Here is a 24,709-nt window from a genome sequence, read left to right as displayed (position 1 = left end):
AATAATTGCCTACTGCTTTAATGATAAATGAACCACAAATTTCTCCACAACACGGTAAGTGGGAAATACAGTCAGAGAGCTCATTCACCATAGTGGCACAAAAAGAAGAAAGACGATCAAGAACAAACAGAGCAAAGGAGGAAGCCACGTTTAAATGATGTCTGGTTGAAAAACAATACACATCAAAGTAGAGATTAATGTAACCACCTATGTTCATTTCACCACATTCATTAAGCCAAGAGACTGTATTTTTTGAAATTCTTTCAAGACTGGCTCCATGGAACCCTCAAATGAATTTACTCATCCATCCTCCCTTCCACTGCTGCCTAATTGGCCCACTGCAGGCTAATGGGCAAACAGTTCTCAGCAATTATCTATGTTTTTCAAAAGTCTTATCCTAGAGCACCCTTCAGAGTAGTGGTAGGTTTTCCCTTGAAGCTATTTTTTTTCCTCCCTTATTTGTTTGTTTTTAAAGCATTTTTGGGAAAGGTTTCTTTGCTGTTTGTTTCTGAAGCAAGTCAGGAACACTAATTTGCTTTTGTTGGTTTTTGGAAGCTACCCCAGTGGGAGCAGTTTGCTGTGACAAGGATTTCTGCCTGTAGATGTGAGGAGGGAGCTGCAGGAAGGTGGCTGTGATGGATAGGAATGCTATTAGGTAGGTGAACATATTAATACATTTGGCCCTCTGTATCCATAGATTCAATCAAGCTCAGATTGAAAGTGTTTTTGATTGCTTCTGTACTGAACATGTACAGACTTTTTAAAATCCTTGTCATTACTGCCTAGACAACACAGTATAACAGCTATTTGCACAGCATTTACACTGTATTGAGTAGTATAAGTAATCCAGAAATGATTTAAGTGTATAGGAAGGTGTGTGGAGGTATATGGAGATACTACATCATGTTATATAAGGAGCTTGAGCATCTGCACATATTGTTATTTAAGGGGGTCCCTCAAATACTGAGAGCTGGAGCTAAGAAACAGAACTAATTTTTAGGACATTCTACATAGTAAGCCTAAGTAGACAAGACCACCCCAGAGCTATGCATTTACTATGTCTGTGTAATTGTGTTTTCTAGGATGGAAAACTCTATATCCCACAGACATGAGAATGTAATGCAGATGTGATGTATGTAGATAGACAAAAATCTTCCTGAGCTAGGACGCTGAAAAAAAGCTGACAACTCATTTCAAGATGATGGGAAACGCATACAAGATGGAAGGGCTCTGAACTCACTCAGAGCATGTAAATTTTATTCCTGGCTTTGCCATTAACTGGCATTGTACTCCTCCCCAAAGAACTTCATCTCCTTCCCTTCCAGGGTTCCTTCATGGGTAAAATCAACAGGCCCAATCTGTTAGCCAAGGGTCCTTTCCATTACTTTGTGCTGCCTCCACATTTACAAGGGTATGTGTACATATTGGCCTTTAACTTTTTAAATTAAATTGACTTAGCAAAGGAAACGAATTATATAAGAAAATTAATGCATCTTGAGAAATTATTTTTAAACACAGCATTCAAGATATAGAATCTAAGAGCAATGTTGTACACATTTAACCCAGTTATCTGTGTATTCTAAAATTTCAATACTACAGGGATACTGAGAGAAACTGACGACAAGTCCCAAGCTCTTTAAGTATACTGAATTATCAGAAAAAAGGGCACAATTTTGTCTATATTATCTATTTATGACATTAAAATGAGACAATTTTAGAAGTATATTGAAAGGCAGTATAAAATGAGTGTCATAAAATTATAAAAATCACTTATCCTGATGCAACTATTTTTACTTACGCATATATTTATACTTATATCTGTATTTATATTATAGTAATGTTATGTACAGTATTTTATATTTCACTATTTTCACTTATATTGTCTCATAAACATAACTTGATATTTCTACATGATTATTATTCTAATGGTTTCATGATATTAAATTGTATTGATATACTGTAATCTACAAAATCATTTTTCTGGATTTTTAGTTTATCTCTAACTTTTTCTTATAAATACTGACTGCAGTAACAAAAACAACAACAACTATGTTTGGTTTGTTTGGGTTTGATCCGATCTTTTTGTAAAAGAAGAATTTCCAAGGCAATGGATATGAATACAACTGTGGGTTTTTGTATAAATGTCCGTATTCTTCCTGAAGGTTTATCAATTCATAATGCTACCAGCAATGAATATACACATCTCTTGCTAACACCTCTATATTTATTATATAATACTGTATGTGTTTCAGAACTTGACAGAGTGGTACTGATATGTCTAACAAAAGGTCCTCAACAATTGTGCTTTTGACCTTCTCACAAAGGTCAAAATCTCTGGGCTTGCCCTGTATATTCATTTATTCATTCTTTTACGCTATCTCATTCTTTCATTCTGAAACGTCTCAGTACAGGCACAACTCTGTGCTGACAATATAAGGGACTTACATGCTAGGCCCTGGCTGTGCAGCAGTATACCCTGAGGGTTCACTTTCTCAAGGGAAGACTGTACAGAAGCACGCATGTGACCACTGCCTCAATCACAGCATGTTCCAAGACGCATAAGGAAACGTGGCTCATTATTTTTCCTTAGCAGAATACTTTCAGCAAAATATATTAAGTCTGTTTAAGTATCAGTAGGCATTTTATAAAAATCAAGCCTGGTCTATTCTAATGTGTTTTTTGTTTAGTTTTGGTTTTGTGAGGCAAGGTCTCTCTATGAGGCCCAGGCTGGTCTTGACCTCACAGCTCTCCTACCTCAGCAGATCTGATTTTAAAGTCCTGCCTGAGAATGAGCAAAGTACCTCCAAGACTACAATTCAGATTGCTTCAGAAGCAAAAAGTTTTGGAAAAGAATTGTCAAGAACTGTAACTAGGTAAATGTTAATTCTGATGCTTTTCAGAATTGATGCCTCCTACATGGATTTCTTCTCTTATATGTGTTGTGATTTGTATGATTGCTTTCTCCTCCATCCCTAAGACTTCATACTGCATTCTTTGGCTTCAGATACTTTCATCTGAAAACTTTCACATATCCCCATACATACTCTAACAAGTCCAACCATTCACCAATAGTAAACCCCCTCAAAACAACAAGAAATATCATTTTGCCCAGCACCGGTGGCTCACACCTGTACTCCTTTCAGGAAGCAGAGATCAAAAAGATTGTGGTTTGAAGCCAGCACGAGTAAATAGATCTTGAGACCCTATTTTGAAAATATCCAACACAAAACAGGGTTGGTAGAGTGACTTAATTGGTAAAGCACCTGCAAACAAGTGTGAGGCTCTGAGTTGAAACTCCGCTACCACCAAAACAAAACAAAAATGTTAAAATGTTAAAATGTTTAAAATGTTAAAATGGGTCATACACTATAGAAGATGATCATTCTTGCAAAATTTTCTCTTACTTTATTCCCATTTATCAGATCAGTTTTACATTTCGATGAAGATCACAGAGTTGATAGATAGGAAAGATAGAAATTCCATCTAGACAATCTTCAAATTTCTCCTTGGTTCTATACTATTCTATACTCTGACTCCTACTGCATAGTGTGCAGAGGAACCAAATGAAAAAAACATCAGACATGAATTAGGCAGACTTTCCTATGATAAAATACATAATCAAATATGTCAACTCAATTCACACCTGAACTGATTAGGTGATTTAGAATTGTCATTATTAAACAGTCCTCATTTCCACAGTGAATGACTTAATGGGATATTAATAGGAAGATACAACCTCAATTTTATTGTAAACAATAACCCCTGGCCACACATTTTTACAGTGGCTAATTAATGATCCTTCACACAAGCCAAATGGTCCATAGTGAGAGAATCTGCCTTTTTATTTATTTTCTGAGAGTACATTTTCATACCTCACAGTGGAAAAGTACCAATTCTCCATTGATACTGGAACTGGAAGACAGAGCACCACAGAAGGTTAAACCATTTTACACTGAATTTGGCTTTAGTGCTCATGAATATCTTAAGATGATCATTTCTGGACTATAGCCAAAATTCAATAATGCTACTAACTGAAGTGAAAGTTCCTCATAAATTGCCTTGAAAGATTTAAGAACAGAAAATGAATTTTTATAATGATTCGACCCTTACTTTCCTAAGGTCTCACCAAGTGCCAGTGGTCAAAGTGCCATGCTATTCTCAAGTTGAAAGACGTTTGTTATTAATAGTTTATGGCCACTCCTGGATCCTGTATTTCTAAATTCTTTTGTCTTGTCTATTCTATGGATATTTTCTTTTCAAGATAATTGCATTTTCATGCTAAATCTGAGACATGGCACTAATACACAATATATTTAGTTAAGTAAGCAAATAGAAATGTATAGATTTTCATAATATACACAAAGCAATTAGATTCATTCAGTATCTCTTGAAATGTACAAAGTACTTTACTTTGAAGAACAAAAGGTGATATCTACTGGGTGAAACAAAAGATGATGTTGAAGAAACAAGGGTCCAGATTGTTCTGAAAATGACCTTTTCTTTAATGCTTAGGGTCTTAATTACATAAACCTTTATCATTCTTTGCTTTTACTAAAATGAGAGATGATCAATGTTGTCAGAGAGAAATGTCACTGATAAACATACATATACATACACATGTATATGTAGAGTGTATACTTTGATGACTATAGACTATATCTTAGAAATTCCTTGATTTCTAGAAAGATGATCAGAAATGATCCTTGATTACAGAACTTTCCCCTTAGAAGTATAATGATGTTGGAAGTATTTTCGCCCTCCAAACCACCTACTCTAGAAATTGATATTGGCAAACTTTTGTTGGGATTAAATAATGTTTGCATTATTAAAACAATCCTTCTGATATGACTCTTAATAGATAAATCAAGAGAAAAGACATAAATCAGAGTCATAGGAAAGATTATTAATGTGTCTTTTATATTTGCTACATGTCTATTTTTTGCTTTGGCTTGAAAGCATTAACATTCTATTTCTTAGATAAATTAGTGCCTATGAGTTTTGTAAATGAGCTTGGTACAACAGTCTCACTCTGACATATGGTAGAGATTTCCATAATGCATGCCATTCATCCTTAATGGTTTATATTCTGAAATTCTCTTTGTAGAGTGCAGTGTTAGTTCATTTTACTTCATGAAACACTTGTGTAAGTATTGTTCTCTACAAACAAAGCAGCATAATTTGTAGAAACAAATTATTTGGAAGTAAATTAAAAGGAGAAATATTCCAACACACAAATCACATATGCTTTCTACTGAATAGATGGAACAACACAAGGCAAAAGACGGTTTCCCTTAGCTCTCCAAAGACAGAGACCACCTTGAGCTCAGCTAATACCTCCCCAGACCTCCCTCCCTTCCCCTTCTCTCTTTAAGCACACTCAGAGAAACCATGCATCTGCCTTTTTTCAAAAACCATCAAGAATTATTTTTCTAGGCATGGAAAACAGGAACCTTTGGGGCAACATTTAAGTTAAAATTAGAAAGTATCTTTCTTTTTATACCTATGGGTAAAATATATATTCATGATATTTTAGGGCAATTTTTTTAAAAAGCTGCCCTGGATTTTTAGATCAACTCAAAATGTCGGCACAAGTGAAATGGTAAAATTGTATGTGCAAATTTATTCTTATACTAGGCTGAAACTTTTAATGACTTTCAGAAATTGCAGTTGGTTTAGAATAGAGCACCATTAATTGTCTTTAACCGGTCACTACAGTAAAAGAGTTAACAATAGGTTCACTGGCCAAAATGCTAAAATTATAAACTTAAAATAGCACTTTGAATTTACACCAGGATTACTTTATGATTTTTAGTAAACATTTTATTTCCAATTGATATTTGAATTTTATAAAAGATACTATTTCAAACCATAGAAGGCACAGAACTCTCCTTCAAGCAAGGGCTATTTATATTTGTTTGGTAGGCTGGGTGTACTTTATTTGTTAGCCCTTTGGAGTCTTACTGGTCTTCCCAATAACTTAATAAGGTCACTCCAGTAAATACTGACACAGTAAGGAAGTGGGAGGACCTAGATAAAAACTTAGGTACTCTGACTCACTTTCTCAGTCCCCCTCATTTAAGGACACAGATCTCTCTTTCCTCTAGAAATCTTGTAGACTGCTCTACCTCAAGAAGCAGCAGAACAAGTGAAGAAGTGTATGGACTCGGATCTTGACCACAGTTCTTCACCAACCTGCTGAAGGCTGGGCACACCACTGACCTCTGAAAGACTGTTTCTCCATCTGTCAAATAGTAGTGATAATAGTAATGTTCTTAACGAGAACTAAATGAAATAATGTATGCAACCAGCTAACTTAGCACAGTGCAAGGCACAAGTATGGTTTTAGTAAATGCTAGCTAATCTTATTGTAAGACAACTCATATACATTACACACACACACACACACACACACACACACACACAACACTATAATAATTCTTATACCTGGCTTCTAAAAAGGCATCAGAAGGGAGATACATTTTAGTTTATTGTGTTATGATGAAAGAGAAATGTTTGATCCATTTTTATCAGAGTGGAGCTGAGAACCAGTCACAAAGGGGAAATAATTTTATAGTTAGGTTTTCATACTAGGACTACATAGTTTTCTTTTTTTTTTATTTTTGGATTTAATTTTAACATGCATATACTGATAGATACACCTAAGTTCACAATTATTATTTCATGTGTTGGTTTATTTTACTTATTTTATTGCCCTCCTGGTCAAGGCTGTAGGGACATTGAATATGGAATCACACAATTTTTAGGGGTGCAAAGAGTCCTAAAACCAGAAGGCTTGAAGGGCATTACTATAGACAGTGTCTCTTGAAGTTCCATCATTCATTTGACTCTAATTATTAAGGACATGTCCTAAAACACATACTGTACAAGGCTCTGAGGATTCTGAGAAAATTGAGCTGCCCCTGACCTTAGGAATCAACAGGATAAACAAAGATCCGGTTCCCATACTCCCAAACTTCCTGATTCTCACAGCTACACACACGCTCCTAAATATTTCATTTGATAATGCAAGCTTCTGCTTTGTATTACTTTGCTAGAGCTGCCATAGCAAAATACCACAGAGTGGCTAAAACAATGGAAATTTTGCTTAGTCCTGAAGAGTAGTCTAAGATCAAGGTGTTAATCAGGTTTGCTTTCTCTTCAGGTCTCTGACTTTAGCTTGCAGATAGTATCTTATTGTTCTATGTCTGTGCATGATGGTTCCTCTGCATATGCATAAGTCTGCTCTCTCTCTCTCTCTCTCTCTCTATATATATATATATATATATACACACACACATATGAATTTGGGGGAGAGGGTATTTTTTCTTGAAGGTACTGCTAAAATATCACACACATACACATGAACATACCCACTTAGATTTTAGAATGTGTTCTAATACACATTGTAAGGGAAACAGAATGTATTCTCTGCCATTGGGGCGGGGGCACATATACACACTCTTCCTAAAGTACAGTGTTGTGAGTGGCTTATAGTTTTGCCTTGCTTATCACAAAAACTATAAGATCATTTAGCAAAACACCTTGCTGGAAAGGTATTGTTAATTGACAGGAATTGAGGAATTCTCCAGGTGTTATTAATTCATGGACAGTAATGAGAGCAGTGGAAACCATCTGTTTTCATAACTTTCTTCTCCACCTTACTATAAACCTCTTCATTAGCCAGTAGGTCCATTTAAATATCCTAACAGGTTTTCTACCTCAAATATTTTTGTGGGAACATTATAAAGAGGCAAAAACAAATAGACAAACAAACAACCGGCCTTACAGATGGAAACCTTTAATGGCCTTAATAGTCACACAGCAGATGCTTAGGCACATAGACAAAACCAGCAGGGGAAAAGTGAAAAAAGGGTTAGTGTTCTTCTCTAAATGTCTTTTTCCTCTTCAGTCCTCAGAGTGATGCTTTTAAAGAAAGTTTCTTGCCAAGAAGGGACTCCACATTGTTCTCACTGACATCTCTTCATTTGGGTGTTTTAAAGCGGTACAAAACAGTTAAAGCGGTATCAACATACAGCTCCACTCCCTCCTGTCACTAAACGTTTTTTTGTTACCAATGGGCTGTTGAAAATCTTGGTACCAATGAACTGGAATTAAAATTTGGGGTTCTGGATTTAGAAAAAGCTGAATTTGAATCTCGGCTATCTTGTTTACTAATTTATTAACTCTTCTGTCCTTCCCAAAACTCATCCAATGATGACAATGAATCCAGATCCTTGCTTGTATATCCTCAATGTCAAGGACATATATGTATTGGAGTTATAGAATACCTCTTCTTTTCCTCTCCAAGATAATCCCTATGTTGACTATAGGCTTATGACAGTGAATGGAAGGCAACTCCAATCCATGCCAGTGAACCTGGGATGCTGTCAGGTCCCTAACACAGAGGGATAGGACTAGTCTACTCCCTTCCTGATGGATAATTTGGAGTAATACTAAAAATATTTAGCAATGGGTATGGTATGACAGGAACCAAGCAGAATGGATGCCAGTGGGAATAGACAGACTATAACTAAATGATAAAAATTTGGCATTGCAGGCCTGTTACATGTAAGTCCTGTGGGTAACTACGGAAACTCGGCTCTCTCATCTAGTGTTTTGGAAGGACCTGCTGGTGTGGTACCTATACACACAGCAATTTTTCTGAGTCCTTAAGGCTCCATCCACAGTAGAGAGCTGCTTCATTTGGAACTTGGATCTCCATTAGTTCATTGGCTACCCCCAAATCTTCACATGCCCTCATTGGGACACGACTTCTAGATCCCTCCTTCGAGGCCCGTCAGTGAAGCAGATGGTCACCAGTACTGCATGACTCTTACCCATGTCATGTTGCAGCTTTTTCTACATTTTTACAGATAGCCTGGTAGGCACATTACTAACATTCCCATTCAATTCCACTCGATATATTCTGACCTTTTCTGATCTTGAACATAAAGAAGGAAAGTAAGACTATTAAATATCCCACCAGTTGGCTCCATAACACCAAAATTTTTTTCTTTTTCCTACCACAATTCCTTAGGGCTCCAAGAGAGGGCTTTCTACATTCTCTGTCATCTTGAGTTTGCTCTACCCCCTGGAATGCACTAAAACCCTCTCATATATTCACTAGTCTTGGCTTTTAATTTGCTTCTTGAAGTTAATAGTTTTAGAAAAATTTTCTCCCTTAACAGTACCTGACTTTTACAATTGTGATGAAGCAAGTAAGTCAAGGAGTTAAGCTATGAAATGCAAAGTTGATCAGTTAGACAGCACTCTAACTCTATCCTTTCCTAGGACAATAAGCCTCTTGGCTCTGCAAGAAAATGATTTAAATATATCCAAAAATTATTGCATTATGAAAATGAGTCTGATATTAGCAACAAATAATAATCTGTTCTAAAAATCTAGCAAGAAGGTAAAAAATATAAGTAATAATGCTAATTGAACTACCTTGTGTTTACATATTAAACAATACATTAAATAAGAGAACTGTGGAAACACAAATCTTTGTATCAAGAGATCAAATCAAGTCTTTTGTGATAAATTGCCCACTGCAGCCAAAGAAACAGAAACTGGTAGGCTGGGAAATCCTTTCAGTGAGTCATGGATATCAAACAGGGCTTCAGGCTATGTTGACAATTGTTTTTTCCCCACTAATTTTGTTGTTGTAGTTAAAGCAGAGGCTATGAATAAACCATTGTAGACTAATCTCAATTAACTACCCTCCTCCCAATACTTTCACTTCCTACCACAAAATGACACTACTGCAAATCCAATCTCTGAGATAAAAAGAAAGCAAGATAAAAGAGAACCTGAAATCTCATCTGAGAACAGAATGGCGGAAGTGGGGGGGGGCGGAGAAAGTGGAGTTATTCTAATCATTCTTGTGATGTTTTACTAAACTCCAAGTATGCAAAGAGACTAACTTCACAGCCTGCTAATACTTTAAAATGTGAGCACATGGAGAGCGAGTTATGTTCGGTCCTGTAAACATCTACAAGATAACCTCCTACCTCCTATAAGGACTACAACTTCACATCATCATAGGCTGCCATGAGAGAATATTCTATGATAGAAAGTCAACTCTCACAGGTTCAGGGAGGAAAGAAGAACAAGGAAGAACAATTGTTCTGAAAGGCACCAACGCAATATTAAAGAATCCCCTGAAGAAGCTACAAACCACAGCCCCAAACCATCCCACACAGGCATATAAATCCAAAGGACAGGGAGGGAGAATTTCTTACTCTCCATTTGGCCACTCAGAGGAAGAAACATTTTCTGAATTCATAAGTGATTTTTTTTTCAACAATGTTAAGATCTACAAGTATACCTATTGAAGACACTGTTTTCCAGTGTTTAAGAATCTGGCATTTTTCCCAGTTACTAAAAATTCTAATGAAAAGAAGCAGTCACACAAACCCAACCTGACAAGCTTAAGATCTTTTGTTGATTGCTGTCTATAATTGATATTATGTGTATATTTAGAATAAACGGACACTGTAGCCTGGTGCCAGTGTCTCATCCCCACCTGTTTCACATTCTCTTGAATAGCATGCAACTTCAGAAATTTCCAATCATCTCAATTTTAAATACCTCTGCTTACAATATGAAAGGGTTCAGAGCTTATTTAAATTAAGACATTTTACATAGCTTTGCCTGCACTCTTTCAAAATACTCAGTCAATTAACATAAGCTACCTTCCAGAGGATTTGCTTTAAGTCAGGTGGAAAGATTATTACTTCAAAACCAAAGAAGGAAAAAAAAATGTCATGTATAGCAAATCGAATAATGGGGGAAAACTTACACTTATTTAATTTCCCCACATTTTTCCTCCTTTAAAGCGTTTTGTCAAAGATTGCTTTTTGAGCACAAGAAGTCTTCCAGGATGTCTCCAAAGAGACAAAATGTCCAAAATGTTGCAGCCCCGTTCTATCAGACAGAAGCTCAGAGAGTCCACAGACTCCAAAACATTGCAGGCTCAATTACCCTCAGGGTGCAGTGAGCGGGCAGCACCATTATCATTCCCACGGCACTAAATGCCCTGAGAACAGTCCTGAGTCTGGCAGCTTTACGGATATCCAAGAACTGCGCTTTCTCTGACAGCTGGGCCATGCTGCCACCTGCAGGACAGCAGGAAACACAGCTCCACAGACACCCTGTCCTTCCAGTCTAGAGGGGCTGGAACTTGCTGGCAGTACTGGATGAACTTCCCTCTCGTCTTGGGTACATAACTCTGTTCCTCCTCCTCTCACCCCCAAAATGCTGGGACTTTCTCTCCATTTTAAGTGGCTTGTGGAGGGCCAATGACCATGGGTGAAGGTAGGTTCTTGGTGGCCCCTTGTCCTCCTGTTTTCCTCTTCCACACCGTCACCCATGTGAAGTCCATCTTTAGATGCATCTTTTCTCTTATTCACCCCTGCAGCTGGTCATCTCTTGGGGGGTCTTACATTCCATTCTAGAAACAAGCTATGGTGTCTACCCTCCAAGTACCTGGAATATGGATGAGGAGGTAGACAGCGCCCGATCATGGTAAGTAAGCACCAGGTGCTATATAGGCACCCAGAAGAGAGATAGCTAGATGAATCAGGGTCTCAGGGATGACAGATATTAGGACGGTTTCCAGTAGGAGGTATTTTTACAAGCATTATGTAAACAACAAGGGTATGGCTTAGAAATCTTATGGGTCTATAGACAAATTCGCAGTCATAACCTCAAAACATTCCACCTTTCCAATTTTCATTTTCCTCACATAGAAAAATTTAACATTAATACCTGCTTTACAATGTCATCAAAAGGGGTAGAAATTATATGTGTCAAAGAGCTAGAAGACTGTATTAGCTTAATACTAGATCATAGTTTTTGCAAAAGCTAGACTTGGACATACACACCAAGTCAGACAGGAGAAGAAAGCAGCATGTCCAGAGATCTCCCAGACCTATGTCCAGAGTCACCAGATATATTGTTTCACTCTTCTTTTCATATTTCTCTATGCCAAACAATCTTTCTTCCTTTACCTTGCCCTTTGCTTTTTCTTTCCACTGTCCTCACTCAACACTCAAAAGAAAGTAAGAAAAGTATATGTTTCTAAAATATTAAACAAATCTTTTTAGTTTCAGCTAGTTCATGATAATAACTCTTGGAAGAAGAAATAAGCACTTGGAAATAATTCTCTGGTTTTTTTCCATTAAATTTTCTTTACATAACTTGATAGAGAACTTGGTTGGCAGGTGCTGATGTTCTGATAAAATGCTGGCACCAGTTGGTTTCTACAGTATGCAGTAGTAAATTTGAGCGAGCTGTGGTGACACCTCCTGGTAAGACTAAGGGAACATCAGTTGACATAAAATTTGTCATGCTGTTAGAATTTTATGATCAGAAGCAATGCAAGAAAATATCTTTTTCCACATGTAGCATAGAAAGTTTATATTCACATATTCAAATTTGACTGACTTCCATTTTAAAATCCAGCTGAGTTAAAGAAAGAAAATAGTTCTGTCTTTGTATTTTATGACAACAAATAGCTAATTTGTTGTTTTTAAATTTTTTATCCACCTATCTTGGTATTGTGTATACAACGCCTTATTCAATATTGTCATCAGGTAAGTGGTAAAATTCTATAGAAGTGACTTTATGGAGTATTTCTAACCTGGATCTTTACAAAATGCAAGTCTGACCCGTCCTCTTGCCTGGACTATCAAACATCCCAATAATTACTTTCCCTTTATCTCAGGCTCCGCTCTAGCTCCATCACTGCTAGGCTGCATGGCCCAAAGAACCTTCAATCTAGAGTACCTCAATCCACTTACTATGCTGCTTTCCTCTCTCAAACTCTCTATCGCTCACGTTTTCACAAGAGTGTTTAAGACCCTATGTGCCAGAGCTAAAATGATAAGGACAATTAAGAACAACCTTTTACCTCTCATTTGTGACATAAGGATTTTGTAATAATGAAGTTAACCCTTCTAGAAACCCAACTCCACAGTTATGTCAGGTAGACTTTCAGTAATTCCTCCTTCCATCCATCTACCCATTCATCCAATATTTTTTTCAATCACTGACTATGTTAAGAACCTGCATGTTAGGCAGGAGGGGAAACAAATGTAATTCCATGACAGACAACACCCTTATTTCATAGAATTTAAATTCTAGTAATCAAAAGAGAGGGGAAGAGTTAACTAAACAAATGAAAGAAGCTCAAATTATGATAATGTCTGTCAAGGAAACAATTTGATGTGGAAAGAGAAAAAAGAATAGCAGGTGTTCTGTGAGTTAACAGAAGCCAGGGATGGGCTCACAGAAGAAGCAGAACCTGAGAAGTAAGGACAAGAAGTTATGGAGAGTCAAATAAGTGTGCTCCAGACAAAGGGAATAACATGGGCCAATGCTCTGTCACAGAAAAGGATTTGTGTGTGCAAGCCAGGCAGAAGCCAAAAGTGACAAGAGTGAAAGTTGATGTATGTGATCTCCATCATAAGGGTTTCCTTCAATGTACAAGAAGCCTGTGAATGGTTGTAAATAGAAGGGCACAGCCTAACTTAGGTCTTGACAAATAGCTAATATTTGTTTATTTAAATAGCACTATTCCAGATACTCATTTGATCCTCGTAACAACTATGCAAGCTTAGTATTAAAACCGTCTATTTTATTGATGAGAACACAGAAGAGAAGCAGACTCATGGCTAGCAAGTGGCAGTGCTGAGACTGATACTCAGGCAGCCCATCCACTTCACGCCTTAAACACTATACAATTATCTCTGCAAAAGCAAGGGTGGGAAGAAACTGCTGGAAGACAAGGCAGAGATCCAGCCCCAAAATGATGTCACCTTAGGGCAGAAGGACAGCAGTGGAGATGGTCAGAAGTAAATGATTTGTTATGCATTTCAACAGTAATCATATAGGACTTGTTGGAAGACTGGCATGGGGAATGCCTGGTAGGATGGATCTTTCAAAAACAGTGATTCTCAATACAGAGATAGCTTTCACGATTGTGTTTATTCATTGAACATTTTCTTGGTCACCACAATCTCTCATCAAGTTTTCTCTTCCAAACTGAGCATATTTTCAAAGGACTTGCTTACAGTGTCAATGTCCAATGGGAGATCACTTTAACATGGCCCATTTTTCTGGTCACATCTATGTATCCTTATTGTGAACAATTTTGCTATGTTTTTTCTTTTTGTATTACATCATCTACTTTCACCTTGTTAATAATAGTTCTTTGAAAACCTGCTTTTAAATGATGCTTAACACTCTACTAGGAGTCACGAGTATAGCTCAGTGGTACAGTGCTTGCCTAGCATGTATGATACACTGTGTTCAATCCCCAGCACAACACGGAAAATATCCTACCATAAGACTATGCTATATTATTTATTTTTTTCTGTCATAAGTGTTCATTGTTTCTGACTTTTCATTGTTCCTAAGAAATCCCTACATCTTTGACTAAAACCCTGATTACTTCCCAAGGCTAAACAAGCAAAAATGAAAGTTCCAGATCTAAGGGAATAGTTTTCTTCACTGCTACATTGCAGCTACACAGATATATACTGCATTCCACAAAGACAGAGCCATGAAAATTTCTCCAGGGCTGTGTGAGAGAACCTGCAAGAAAGCAAATTACTATGGGAACAGATGCTAGTAGATGGACAGAGGTGGTAGTGGGTATCATGGAACTTCTTTTCTGATGGCTTTGAATTTATCAGTGAATGGGAAGCAAGGTCTTCATCTGAGAGTGAGTGTGCAGAGGTTCAGAGTGCTTAAGGAGAGAGGAGAAAGAGTTGTGTAGTCTTCTGGGAGAGTGAATGAAGAAAGGTAACACAGTAAGAAACTTCAGAACCCCACTCAAGATTAATGAATATGAAATCATACCAAGTTGCATACTTTTCCTTAGCTATGCTGGTCAGTTACATGCTGTAGGCAGAATACAAGAGAGTTGGACTTAATCAGGATTAAACTTCCAACTTGTTATCTTCAGTCTGTACTGCAATGTTAATTCTCAATCTAATGTAGGATACTTCCTGCTGACCTTCTGGCTTCGCTTTTCTGCCATCTTTCCTGCAGCTCTGTGCCTGACATTATAGCCTGCTGCTTCTTCACCTGCTAAACTCACAGTTACTCTTTTAGCTTCAATTCAGCCATCAAGTTTTCCTATCCCATCTCCCACCCACCTAAATTGAGACATCTCCCTTCCTCATTTCATTTAGTACAGTTATTCAGTGTCTTTATTCCCTACTTCATTCTAAATTCCTTCAGGGCAGAGGCCTTTTAATTTCTTTTTTATGTGCACTTCTTATTTCAGTATCTGGCACATGGTAAGTTCTCTTTCAATGTTTATTAATGAAAGAAACTTTTTCTTAATTAAGGGATATCTTTGCATATAAACCCTTCAGCAGCAAAAATCAAGTCACCCTGATCACACCCATACCATGGCCTCATTACTAGTGAAGGAATTTGTCAATCAAAAGTAACAGGCTTAGGACAAATTATTTAACTACTAGTTAAAAGTATTAAAAATAATACAAGTATTTGCTTCCATTCAACACTTAGTTTTTCTACTTAGCTTTAGAATAACAGCAAAAATTATGGTAAATAAGATTTGTATGCAATTTTTTAGGTTTTTCTAAATAGTTACAATTTTTCAATATAACTGAAATGATCACGCACACACTCTTACCCAAAAAAAGTCAAGTTGCAACTAATATATGCAAATAAAAATGTTAAAAAAATGTCAAATTAAAGTCCAACTATGGAAATTTCTTCAAAGATAGGCTGTCTCTTTTAATAAATCTTCAAATCTTTAATTGGCATTTGACCAATTTGGTAGGGAAATCTAGATGTCCTAATTTTGGATATACTGTGAAAAAACCATCTAAAAGGTTAAGGAATTGTAAAATTCTCTATTAAGTTGGATCTTTGTAGGCAGGAATTTATAGCACATATATCTTTAACAACCTCATGAAATTAGGTACAAAGTGCATCCTGAACAAAAATGTGCAGAATAAAACAAAGTATTTCCTTTTTTCTTCATTTTTTACTTGTTCATTATATCCTTAGGTAGATACAGGCATAGAATAAAGAAAGGAAAGGCCAAATCTGGACCTAATAAAATAGTAAGGGAATTGTAGACATACTATAATTCCCTCACTGTATTCTTCATCCACAAACCATAATGGAGCATAGATAAAATAAATTTCAAAAGTCATCAGCGAATAAAAGAGAATTGTTGTTTAGATCTTGAAGAGCAGTTGTTCTTAAAAATTAATTCACCTGGTAAGTGTGCAAGTTTCTCTCTCACTTTTCCTGTGTGAACATTTATCTTACGTGCTATAGATGGAAATGGATGTTACCAAATCTTGGAGCTCAAAGTCAAAGCCCCGAAAGTTATTGACACCTGAACAAAACTGACAAGGGATACTTAACTGATCTCCAGATCTCTCAGGAATAAGTTGAAGACAAATTCTCTGCCCAAATGTTATTAGTTATATATTTTGCACCTTAGCTAGCTTATTTCTAAGGGGCTTTAGAGATAAAAAGGAATGTGAAAAAAAGTAAAGAGAATCAAAGCTAAAACATCAATTTGAATTGAGCTGTACAATGACAATTTACTTCTGCACTTTGTTGCAATGTAATCTATAAATAATCCTCTGAGGGTCGGTTGCCAATTAGGAATTGTCTCATGGCAGGCACCTTAGATGTCAGTACTTAATTTGCATGTCAATGAAACATTAATTTGATGAAAATTTTAAAGCTTTATGCACTATTTATATCACAATTGGAAGCACAGTCAGTGTACTAATATTCTGGTTTTTATTGTAGCCAATGAGTTTTTGAAAAGGTCAAGTTTAAATGATCAGTGTTTATCATCTGATACTTTGCTTCAATTCAGGACAACAGATCTACATTTTAGACTTTAAATTATTTTAACATTATTGGTAGCGATAATAATGTTGGGGGGCTGGGAGGCAGATTTAGGTGAGGGGAGAGAGAAAATGAGAATTAGATTTATATCCAGAGGTAGCTGGTTAGATTTGGAAGTTTAATTCAGTTTGTGGTCTCAGCCATAAACATGTCACATTAGGTCAATAATTTAGTCCTATGGTTTTTTTTCAAGTTTTAGCTTTATTTATTTTTTTTTTCTTCTCCTCCTGCCTGAGATTTTCTCTAGTTAAAAAGAACAGTTTTTGTGGGTGGTCTCTTCTAAAAGCTGAAAATGGTTGTTGATTCAAGTATAAAGGGAAACAACCAGTGGGCACTTAAACTTAACTACTGTATTTAAGTGCAGTACTTAGAACAAATACTGTATTTACATAGACAGAAATTTCAAAAGCTGCCAGCCTAGTGGAGTAGCTTGCTATTGGAATTGCTATTGCTACACCTGTCACTCAGGCCCACCCAAAATAGTAAGTAGAAAAGCCAGTGTGAGGGGGAATGGGTGGGGGAGAAGAATGAGAATGAGCAGAAGAGAGGAAGAAAAAGAGAAGTGTTTCCAATACCATGGAATCTCAATATTTCTCCAATATTTACTTTCATCCTTACATACCAAGACTTCTTGAGTTTTCATGTATCCTGAGGGGAATTCTTTCTAATGAAAAAATGTGGTTACTTCGCTTTACTGGCTAATGCTGTAATAGTGATTTTCTAAAAAGTGGCAGCTGAATTTCATTAAAGATAGGGCTTGGCTTTTCATTTTAATGCAACAGATGTGTATATATGTTGATTCATTATTAGCTAATGTGTTACATATTTGTGGTTTCTTTATCTAGCTGGGATATAAGTATCTTTAGATCAGAAATTATGAAGGAGGTTGCCTGATATCCACTCCCCAGAATTTGGAACATTAGATAGTAGAAACTATTTGCAGACTTGATTCTATTTCTAAACATTTATTCATATCCACTTTGATGGACTGTTCTATCCACAATTGAAAACAAAAACCAAAATAAAATTAGGCCTTTAACAGAGAAAATGGGCAATAAGAAGACTATAATTCATTGAGAACGTGAACACACATGTATTGCACGTTGTCTTACATGATTAATATATTAGATCTCAGCTTGGTTCTCAGCCTTCTAGTGCCCAAAGCAAAAGAGGAAAATTGGTCAGTTAAGAAATTTCTATTACTTTCTGTAAATATTCTATCAGAAAAAGGTATATACAAAAATAGACATAAATCATTAATTTGCATTGTCTTGCATCTTTATTTCATAAATTATGCTTTTATTAATCAAGTTGTTCTTCATTTTAAAGGAAAGCTAAATGATTATTGATTTTAAAGATGAAAGTCTAACTTAATACTCTTTCTTCAAATTAGTTTATGGGAAAGAAGACTAAATGAAATATTTAAATAAACTTATTTGAATCATTTATCAAATTAATGCATTTCTGGTTCTATTTAGCTATGGAAATTGAGTACCAAACACCATCCTCCTTAATAAACATTCATAGACGAAATATTTAATGAATACATGATCATAGAAGAAATTAAGCTTTTAGAATAAAGTGTTCCTAAAATAAACATTGGCAATATTCATTTTTATATAAATAGAACAGCACTTCTGTAAAAGAGTATAAAAAACATAAAGTAAGTAGTTTTCAATACTTACGGAGAAAGAATGAAATAAAGCCACTACTGAAATGTAACTAAGCAAAGGCATATAGTTCTCTACCACTCTGCTTTACGATCTATGAAGCTAGTGCGTGAACTACCCAAATGTACACAACGTGTTCTGTAACTTAGACTTTTAAAGGTCAAAGAATTCCCCAGTGAATCTTCTTCAGTGAAACCTGCCTGTCTTTTCCTGTGTTAAGTCCTGACACTTTCCAGTTTTAATAAAAGTTATTCTCTTTCTCTCTTTCCCCCTTCCCCCCACTAATTCCCACATGTTTTCAGCAGGAAGTTCCCTCACTAGACTATGTTGAAGACATTTGCACATAAATTTATGACATAAGAGAAAAATAACAAAAGATTCAGGTCCAGCAGGTATCAATTCAAAAGGCGATTAATTTTGAAGGAAAGGCAACCAGCATAAATTCAGCAAGGGCATGAATGACAGCATATAGTACAAATAATTCTCTATTTGGGGGTCCTGAGAAATTTCAGCAAGTGGTTGTAGAGTAATGAATGTTTGTAATTCATTAGCTACTACTTTAAAATGCAAAGCACACCATGACATCAATGATGTTCTTTTTAATCTCAACAAACAGGCTATTACAATTAAACCACTTGCAAAAAGACGTACATTTCAATATAGATTTGATGATACATCAGTGGTCTAGTAACCATATAATATTTCATGATAATATAGCATGACAAAAGCATCTTGAGATTGGTTTTAAAATACATGTGTTTATATATACATGCTTTATGGACATTTAGTACAGCATTTCTATCCTGAAAATTTCTTTTTTTTAATATCCTTTAATGAAAAGGTTTTAGTGCATCTTAAAGGAAACAACCATTGTTTACTTAAATAATGCATTTTTTCCAAATAGAGAAAATAACATTTTTAAGTGCTTCATTCTCTTTTCTCACTTTCTATTTCACTTCAGCTCCTAGACAACAAAACAGTGGTTCTTTCTTCATGTGGAAGAGTAAACTCAATAAACACAAATGGCTGGAGGGCCTCACAGCAGTGAAATTATGACTTTGAGATGACTTTTTTTTCTTTTTCCTTTATGAAGAATCAAGTTTAGAAAAACCTTTTCAACATACTTTAAAGTCATGCATATTTCTATGATATAATTATCTTGGCAACACTAACCATTGCTGACTGATAAATGAGACCAAAATAATTAAGTTATGTTCTTCGTACAATCAAGATTTAGTGTAGTAATCAATCTGGGTAAGAGTTTAGAGTCTGCAGACTTGAGAAGATGAACAAGTTACTAGCTAAAATTGGTCATGAGAGAAGGTAGTTAAATGAGTGCACAATTTAAACATAGCTGTGGACAACTTTCACGTCTTCATCTTCATTAGAACTTGGTTGATTCATTGCTCATTTGGTCATGCACTAAGTTGGATATGGTATTCAAGTAAACAAAAGAACAACTGAAAAGATAATTCAGTGCATTCAATGAGTGCTATTGCTATTGAAAATGGTATTAAGATTAGGTTTAAAACACGAGTTCTTTTTAAGCCCAACCACCGCCAACACAAACACCGGGTACAAATGCTGCTGTGAAAAGCATTACGAGTGATAAAGAAGAAAGAGAAAACAGTATACTTGCTTCCAAGCATATTTGTGGAACTGTGAGTATGGTTTGGATGCCTACCCAGGTTTCCACTTTTATTTATCATCTATCTAATCCACTCTTCCCTTAGAATAACTCATACAGCTTTCTGTACCCTAAACAACATTGGTTTTCCTCTGGGATGAGACTGTGGTCAGAGAGGTGTTCATCTTAGGTATTTTTCCTGGGGGCTGTAACTCCAGGCTTTAGCACACTGATGCACTTTCAGGTGTCAAAGTAAAATAGAACCGAGGCAGTCAGATTTGCTAGTAACTACTGGGATTTAGAACCAGGTGCAAATAGATAAAGCATATATGTGTATATCATATACATGAAATAATTTTTCAAATCTCTTATCGAGCGCTTATTCTGATCACTTGTAGGGGACACTAGAAAAAGAAGGACTAAAAAAAGGTAGCATCTTTCTTAGAAAATGCATCCTTCTTCGTAGTGGGCTAAGAAGTAGGTACCATAAACAAGTGATATTGTAATTAAAAGAATGGAAAAAAGTCAGACAAGAATTCTACAATCCAACGAAAAGAGTATGCATAAGATGTCCCTTAATGTCTCTAAGGAGGGCTAACAGTATTCCCCAGCTTCTGAATGCACATGTCCACCTCCATGAATGTTAGCATGCAGCTAGGTTGGAAAGCAATGTACACCTACACCAGCGCTTGGCCATTTGTAGGTTGGAAACTGCACCTTTAAAAAAAAAACGGATTAATCTCACAGAACCATGCAATTTGACTAGCTGAAGGCACAAATATAATACATAAATGGAGGGGGGGCGAACAAATACACCCCACCCCAGAACCTTTAAGGGAAACAGGTGCTAGCAAGACAAGGCAGCCGGCTGCCAAATAAACACTTCAAACTCCACCTTCCTTACTCTGAGAACAGTTTCAACCAGGGAAGAGGAAAGGGGAATACTGTTTCCCGTTTCCGAGGGTTTCGTTCACTAGACTGTCTCTGAATTAGAGTCAGTTCTAAGTTTCGCACTCAGGAGAGGTTTTCACTGTCCACTACTCTTGCCCACCGAACTGAGAGAAGTCCATTTTCAAAATGGGTAAACCCTTGTCCCTCCAGGCAGCTTTGATCCTCACTCCTCCAAGTCATCACTTTTATTTACAGCCCCAGGATTGGTATCTGTGTCGCTCAGCCTGGCCCCAAGAACAGTCACCGCGAACAATGAGCCAGACAAGGGACCCACCCAGCAAACGCCTGCCTGTTCACCGGCCGCGCGCAAGTGGGCTGGCGCGGGACGCTCCGGACCTGGGGGGGGTCTTCGGGGACCCCACTCTGCCCCTCCAAACAGCAAGAAAAGCCAGAAGGTAGGTGGTCCCCTACACTCCCATACCGGTGCTCACCAGTCAGCCCTTCCTCCCAGCACCCACCAGTTAAAGAGGCTGCATCTAAAAAAGAAAACCAGAAGAAGGGGGTGTGGGGGCGGCGCAGCAGTGCAGCCGGCCACCCACCCGCGTCCAAGTAGCCCAGCTGGGGGGATTTGGCACTTACTGAGCCCGTGTCCGCGGCATTTTGAAATCCCAAAGGATTTGGGGTGGGGGCAAGAGGTGGGGCCAGGAACCATAAGGTGGCTTCCGCTCCCCCGTTAGTTCCCCCCTCTCCCGGCCTGGCACAGCTCTGGGACCGGGCAAGACACAAAAGCCGGGCAGCATCAGTGCCAACAACTCCACATCGCGCACAGGAACCGAGCGGCGGGGCCTCGGGGCCGGGTCCCCCGCGCCGGCCGGCCAGCCAGGGCGCGCCTAGCCGAGACTGGAGCATCACTAGACGTCGCCAAAGCACCCCCAACCCCCGACCCCGGTGCGCTTTTCCTGAAGCCCCCTCCAGGAGCACCTGCTTCGGCAGATAAAGGGGCAGCGGCGGCGGAGGGGAAATCCAAAAGGCAAGACTTACTTGGGGGCAGAAGGCTGAGCAGGACTCGCGCTCGGGACTCGGCAGGTGTCTGGCACCGCGGGGCCCAGACGGAAGGCGCTGGCGCAGCTCCGAGCCGGGGCTCCACTTAGCGAGGGCGGGGAACTCCCCACTGCCACCCGACCCCCGCGACGCGCGCCTCGCTGTCACCGCTCCCAGCGACGCAGGCACGGCCCCCGTGCTGGCTCAGCGGCTCAGTCCTGGCGGGTCTCTGCCCTCCTTTCCCGCTTCGCCCGCTCCCCCGCAGACCACACCCTGTCACCCCGCAGCCCTCCACTCCTTCCTCTTTGACACTTCCACCGGTTACTCCTCCGTCTGCGTCCTCCCACCCCCCTCTGCCCACGTGCTCCTGCCGCTCCCCGCGCTCTGAACTTCCCCTGCCGGGAGCCCCCACCCCTCGCTTCCACTCTCCTTGGTCGGAGCTCGGGGAAAGGTCCCGGGGTCTTCACCCACGTTGCCCAGCCCTTCGGTGCGTAGGTCCTCGCTTTTACTGCGATGGTTTAGGCACATTGGGTACTATATGTAAAGAGGAATTTTTTTTAATGAGCCATACATCACTTTTAATATTATAGAAATGGATTCCCAGGAGTCCCTTAGAGTCATCATTGAGCAGTTATTCATCGTCCATTGGGGTTAGACTGTCAGCTCAGCTTTCTTCACATGCAAAAAAGCCCAGCAAAGTTCCAGAATACCATTTTTAGCCAAATGCAAACCAAAGGTGCCATTTTCTACTGAGCCTCCTTTTTTTTTTCTCTTGCTGTTAATGTTGTTACAGAAATATCTTAATATTTACTTTTTTTCTGTTCCAGCAAAGTTAGAAGTCAAGGGCTGTCTCAGCACTCTCCATCGTTTCATGAGAACGCTTACCACCTGTAATTCTCTTTGCCTGATTGCCCCTACGACCGGTCCATAAATTCCTCTAGGCAGAACTTCATTTTTTCATATTCCTGTCCATAACTATTAGCACCTCCTAGTGTAGTCCTCAGGATACAGGATATGTTTTAAAATGATCAGGGAATGAATGTCCTTTAAGTCTGAGCCTAACTTTGGTGATTTTATATCACATTTAAAGGAATGAAGATGTCACTTGTGCAGGAGCCTGTATCCCACAGGTTAGTTCCTGTAGAAAACTAAAAACATTTTTATATTTGGCTGGGTGATTTCACATACATTTTTATGTATATTTACTCTTTTAAACAAGCCTTCCTTGTAGGTATTATCCACTGTTTGTTTGGTTTTTTTTTTCGAAGATGAGACTCAGGAAGGTTAACAACAAATGTAAAGCTTTGAGGCTTCAGAGGTGGAACTCCTGTCTTTTCAAAACAGGACAAGCTGCAGTTGGCTGGCTTTCTTAACACAGAGCTGGCCTCCCCCACCTTCCCAGCCATATGCCATAGCCACTCCCAGCACCACAGAGTCTCCCCAGTGATCTTTCCTCCCAAATAACATTAATGTCCCCTTCCCTCTTCCTCCTCTTCTGCTGTTAAACCCCTCGAATCAGAGTTTGGCAAAACAAACATCTTTCAAAGCTCAGCTGTCTTGTTGCATTGTCTTAACTCTGAAGCTTAAAAAACAAAACTATTTTGCATGTATCTCACCTTAGTCGTTCACACAGGGATTCTTCTCTCTTTAGTTTCCATTAAAACAAACAGCAGCTCACATTTACTAGATTATATCATTTAGTAGTCAGTCATTGCTGTAAGCACTCTGCTCACTGACTCTTCAACAGTCTGGTAAGGTGGAAAACAATTTTATACATGAGAAACAGAGGCAAACTAAGTCTTCAAATTTGGATTCGTGGTCCTTTACAATCAGTGGAGGACATTTCCAGGTAAACTGACTGGTGGAGCCCACTGCCAAGCTGATTTTTGATCTTCAGAAACCTGTGCAAAGGATCTGCTCCCTTCCTGTGGTAGGCAGGCTAATGGTCCCCAAGGATATCTACATCCTAATTCCCCTGGAACCTGTGAATGTCATTTTATGGGGGAGGAGGGCTTTGCAAATATGATTAAATTTGGGGTTTTGAGAAGGGGAGATTATTTTGGACTATGATGGTGGGCTCTCAATGCAACCACATGGCTTTATGAGAGGGAGGTAAAGGAAAATTTAGCACACAGAAGAGGAAAAGGTAATAAATAGGACAACAGATACAAAGATTAGATGCTGCCTGGAGCCAACTGATGCCGGCGGCCACTGGAAGCCAAAAGAGGGAAGGAAGAGATTCTCCCCAAGACCCTAGTCCTGCTTACACCATGGTTTCTGCTCAGTAAATGTGATTTTGGACTTCTGGTCTCCAGCACTGTACAAAACTAAGTTTATGTGACTTTAAACTCCCAATTTTATGTCAATTTGTTATAGTGACCAAAGGAAACAAATAGAGACCTTAAATCTAGGGCATGTCTTTCTACATCTGTGGATGAAACGAAAGAAAGATATGCTAAGCAATGGTCATTTTCCTCTTCTGTGGCCAGTGAAGCTGGTCAGTTGAGGGGCAGGGATGGTATCTGATTCCCAACACAATTTTATATAAAAACCCTCCGATTAGACT

The 24,709-nt window shown here is 38.2% G+C and overlaps 1 protein-coding gene across 1 annotated transcript in view; it reads right to left on the bottom strand.

Annotated features, from left to right (window-relative positions):
- Positions 1-22,298, bottom strand: part of Sema6d (semaphorin 6D) — a 577,504-nt gene extending 555,206 nt beyond the window's left edge. The window contains exon 1 of the mRNA XM_074065875.1: positions 22,144-22,298. The gene's annotated coding sequence lies outside the window, so the exon portion shown is untranslated. The remainder of the gene's footprint in view (positions 1-22,143) is intronic.
- Between the last annotated feature and the right edge of the window lie 2,411 nt (positions 22,299-24,709).

Source organism: Castor canadensis, chromosome 2 (genome assembly GCF_047511655.1).
Source record: "Castor canadensis chromosome 2, mCasCan1.hap1v2, whole genome shotgun sequence".
Classification (NCBI taxonomy): domain Eukaryota; kingdom Metazoa; phylum Chordata; class Mammalia; order Rodentia; family Castoridae; genus Castor; species Castor canadensis.
Note: the sequence above shows the minus strand (reverse complement) of the source record. Positions and strands in the feature narration are given on the sequence as shown.